The sequence below is a fragment of the Nicotiana sylvestris genome, chromosome 8 (genome assembly GCF_000393655.2).
Source record: "Nicotiana sylvestris chromosome 8, ASM39365v2, whole genome shotgun sequence".
Lineage (NCBI taxonomy): Eukaryota > Viridiplantae > Streptophyta > Magnoliopsida > Solanales > Solanaceae > Nicotiana > Nicotiana sylvestris.
In genome coordinates, this window is record NC_091064.1 from 90,726,577 (window position 1) to 90,731,924 (window position 5,348).

A 5,348-nucleotide genomic window follows, 5' to 3' on the forward strand; every position below is an offset into this window, starting at 1 on the left:
GGCCCACCTGGAGAACAAGGGAATATAGTTCAAGTTTTGGAAATTAGGCGCGCACCTGGAAAACAAGGGAATACAATTCAAGTTTTAGTAATCAGGCACTACCTAGAAAATAAGGGAAAACAGTTCAAGTTTTAGCAATCAGGCGCCCACCTGGAGAACAAGGGAATACTGTTCAAGTTTTAGCAATCAGGCGCCCACTTGGAGAACAAGGGAATACACTTCAAGATTTTGCAATCAGGCGCCTGCCTGGAGAACAATCTAATACATTTCAAGTTTTATAAATTGGGTACCCACCTTGAAAACAAGGGAATAATGTTCATGTTTCGGCAATCAGGCACCCACATGGAGAAAAAGGGAATACAGTTTCAAGCTTTGGCAATCAGGCACCCACCTGTAGAACAAGGGAATACAGTTAGTGTTTTAGCAATCAGGCGCCCACTTGGAGAACAAGGGAATAAAGTTCAAGTTTTAGCAATCAGGCGCCCACCTGGAGAACAAGGGAATACACTTCAAGTATTAGCAATCAGGCACCCACTTGGAGAACAAGGGAATACAATTCGAGTTTTAGCAATCAGGTGCCCGATTGGAAAACTCAAGAAAACAATCAAGTTTTAGCAGTCAGGCGCCCACATGGAAAACAAGGGACCACTGTTCAAGTTTCGGCAATCAGGCGCCCACCTGGAGAACAAGGGACTACAGTTCAAGTTTTAGCAATCAGGTGCCCACTTGGAGAACAAGGGAATACAGTTCAAGTTTTACCAATCAGGCACCCACCTGGAGACCAAGAGAATATAGTTCATGTTTTGGAAATCAGGCACCGCCTAGAAAACAATGGAATACAGTTCAAGTTTTAGCAATCAAGCACCCACCTGGAAAACAAAGGAATATTGTTCAAGTTTTAGCAATCAGGCGCCCACCTAGAGAACAAGGGAATACAGTTTATATTTTATCAATCAGGTGCCCACCTGGAGAAAAAGGAAATGCAATTCATGTTTTAGCAATTAGGCGCCCACGTGGAGAACAAAGAAATACATTTCAAGTTTATTAGGGGCCCACCTGGAGAACAAGGGAAAACAGTCCATGTTTCGGTAATCAGGCACCTACCTGGATAACAAGGGAATACAGTTCAAGTTTTGGAAATTAGGCGCGCACCTGGAAAACAAAGGAATACAATTCAAGTTTTAGCAATCAGGCACTACCTAGAAAACAAGGGAAAACAGTTCAAGTTTTAGCAATCAGGCGTCCACCTGGAGAACAAGGGAATACTGTTCAAGTTTTAGCAATCAGGCGCCCACTTGGAGAGCAAGGGAATACAGTTCAAGTTTTAGTAATCAGGTGCTCATCTTGAGAACAAGGCAATATATTTAATGTTTGGAAATCAGGCGCCCACTTGGAGAACAAGGGAATACAGTTCAAGTTTTAGCAATTAGGCGCCCACCTAGAAAAAAGGGACTACTGTTCAAGTTTCGGCAATCAAGCGCCCACCTGGAAAATAAGGGAATACTGTTTAAGTTTCGGCAATCAGGCGCCCTCCTGGAGTACAAGGGAATACAATTCAAGTTTTAGCAATTAGGCGCCCACCTGGAGAACAAGGGAATACAGTTCAAGTTTCAACAATTAGGAGCCCACCTAGAGAACAAGGGAATACAGTTCAAGTTTTGGAAATTAGGCGCGCGCCTGGAAAACAAGGGAATACAATTCAAGTTTTAGCAATCAGGCACCCACCTAGAAAACAATGGAAAATAGTTCAAGTTTTATCAATAAGGCGCCAACCTGGAGAACAAGGGAATACTGTTCAAGTTTTAGCAATCAGGCGCCCACTTGGAGAGTAAGGGAATACAGTTCAAGTTTTAGTAATCAGGTGCTCATCTGGAGAACAAGGCAATATATTTAATGTTTGGAAATCAGGCGCCCACTTGGAGAACAAGGGAATACAGTTCAAGTTTTAGCAATTAGGCTCCCACCTAGAAAACAAGGGACTACTGTTCAAGTTTCGGCAATCAAGCGTCCACCTGGAAAATAAGGGAATACTGTTTAAGTTTCGGCAATCAGGCGCCCACCTGGAGAACAAGGGAATACAATTCAAGTTTCGACAATTAGGAGCCCACCAAGAGAACAAGGGAATGCAGTTCAAGTTTTGGAAATTAGGCGCGCGCCTGGAAAACAAGGGAATACAATTCATGTTTTAGCAATCAGGCACCCACCTAGAAAACAATGGAAAATAGTTCAAGTTTTAGCAATAAGGCGCCCACCTGGAGAACAAGGGAATACAATTCATGTTTTAGCAATCAGGCGCCTACCTGGAGAACAAAGGAATATTGTTCAAGTTTTAGCAATCAGGCGCCCACCTAGAGAACAAGGGAATACAGTTTATATTTTAGCAATCAGGCTCCCATCTGGAGAAAAAGGAAATATAGTTCAAGTATTAACAATTAGGCGCCCACGTGGAGAACAAGGAAATACATTTCAAGTTTCGGCAATCAGGGGCCCACCTAGAGAACAATGGAAAACCGTCCAAGTTTCGGCAATCAGGCACCCACCTGGAGAACAAGGGAATACAGTTCATGTTTGATAAATCAGGTGCCCACCTAGAAAACAAGGGACTACTGTTCAAGTTTCGGCAATCAGGCGCCTACCTGGAGAACAAGGGACTACAGTTCGAGTTTTAGCAATCAGGCGCCCACATGGAGAACAAGGGAATATAGTTTCAAGCTTTGGCAATCAGACACCCACCTATAGAACAAGGGAATACAGTTCGAGTTTTAGCAATCAGGCGCCCACTTGGAGAACAAGGGAATAAAGTTCATGTTTTAGCAATCAGGCGCCCACCTAGAAAATCAGGGACTACTGTTCAAGTTTCGGCAATCAAGCGCCTACCTATAAAACAAGGGAATACTATTCAAGTTTCGGCAATCAGGCGCCCAGCTGGAGAATAAGGGAATACAGTTCAAGTTTCAGCAATTAGGCGCCCACCTGGAGAACAGGGGAATACACTTCAAGATTTTGCAATCAGGCGCCCGCCTGGAGAACAATCTAATACATTTCAAGTTTTATAAATCAGGTGCCCACCTAGAAAATAAGGGAATAATGTTCATGTTTCGGCAATCAGGCACCCACATGGAGAAAAAGGGAATACAGTTCGAGTTTTAGCAATCAGGCGCCCACCTGGAGAACAAGGGAATACAGTTTCAAGATTTGGCAATCAGGCACCCACCTATAGAACAAGGGAATACAGTTCGGGTTTTAGCAATCAGGCACCCACTTGGAGAACAAGGGAATAAAGTTCAAGTTTTAGCAATCAGGCGCCCACCTGGAGAACTAGGGAATACACTTCAAGTATTAGCAATCAGGCACCCACTTGGAGAACAAGGGAATACAGTTCGAGTTTTAGCAATCAGGCGCCCGCTTGGAAAACAAGAGAAAACAATTCAAGTTTTAGCAATCAGGCACCCACCTGGAAAACAAGGGACCACTGTTCAAGTTTCGGCAATCAGGCGCCCACCTGGAGAACAAGGGACTACAATTCAAGTTTTAACAATCAGGTGCCCACTTGGAAAACAAGGGAATACAGTTCAAGTTTTACCAATCAGGCACCCACCTGGAGACCAAGAGAATATAGTTCATGTTTTGGAAATCAGGCACCCGCCTGGAAAACAATGGAATACAGTTCAAGTTTTAGCAATCAGGCACCCACATGGCCTAGGATATGATTACACCTGGGAAGAGTTCAGCAACTGGTCGCCACCATGGCGCGGTCCTTACTATCCACTGGAGCAGCCAATACCGTGTTTGGATCAGACTTTCCAACAGGCCGACATTGTTTATGGGTCAGACGAAGAAGAAGCACTTGCAGTGGTAAAGCACTTGTTCCTAGAAGACAATGATATGGACTGTTGTATTGTTCTCGAGGAGGGGGAGGAAGGCCCTTCCATACAGGTTGTGAGCAAAGGGGAACGCCTCAATAACTGGACCATCAGGACAACCAGAGCCTGACGAGCCTCGGGGTAGCAAGGCTAAAACAAGAATCATGCATTGTTTTTTTAAATGATTTTATTTTCGCATTTTTCAATTCCAACAATAAGATCTCCAATGTTCAAAATAATTATGCAATTTATCAAAGCATTTTGACTTTTCTTATGAATCAACACTCATTATTATTTTTCTCTCATTACTTTACTTATACAGCATTACTATTATTTATCTTGATGAACCAATGACTGTGACATGCAATGAGACAACGCAACAAACGGACATTGATTCAGAGAAAGATGACATACCAGACGAGATTGTTAAAGAAGTTGAGAACTTTGAGAATAGACCTAAGTCTAACCTGTACGAGGCAGGAATTGTTAACCTGGGAGATGCAAAAAATGTCAAGGAAACAAGAATCAATGTTCACTTATCGCCATCGGAAAAGAAAGAATACACAGAATTTCTAAAGGAATATGAGGACATATTCGCCTGGTCGTATGATGACATGACCGGTCTGAGTACATCTATTGTATCTCATAAACTGCCAACCGATCTAATATGTCCGCCGGTAAAGAAAAAGCTCAGAAAGTTCAAGCCTGATATGAGTTTAAAAATCAAGGAAGAAGTCACTAAGCAAGTCAAAGCTAAGGTTCTCAGGGTAGTAGAATACCCAACATGGTTAGCCAACATCGTGCCAGTGCCAAAGAATGATGGGAAGATCAGAGTCTATGTCGACTACCGGGATCTCAACCAGGCTAGTCCGAAAAATGATTTCTCTTTGCCGAACATACACATCCTGATTGACAATTGTGCCAAGCATGAGCTACAGTCATTTGTAGATTGCTTCGCTGGTTATCATCAGATTTGGATGGATGAAGAAGATGTTGAGAAAATGGTTTTCATTACACCGTAGGGAATGTACTATTACAAGATGATGCCGTCCGGCCTAAAGAATGCAGGGGCCACCTACATGAGGGCCATGACTACTATTTTCCATGATATGATACACAAGGAGATTGGGGTGTATGTAGATGATGTCATCGTCAAGTCCAAGAAGGCCACTGATCACATGGAAGATTTGAGGAAGTTCTTCAATAGATTGCAAAGGTACAACCTGAAACTGAACCCCACGAAGTGCACATTTGGGGTTCCTGCTGGGAATTTGCTTGGGTTTATTGTGATCCGCTGAGGGATTGAGCTGGACGCATCAAAAGTCAAATCCATTCAAGAATTGTCACTGCCAATGAACAATAACGATGTGATGAGTTTCTTGGGAAGGCTCAACTACATCAGTCGATTCATAGCACAATCTACAGTTATTTGTAAGCCAATATTTAAGATGTTGAAGAAGGATGCCACTACCAAATGGACATATG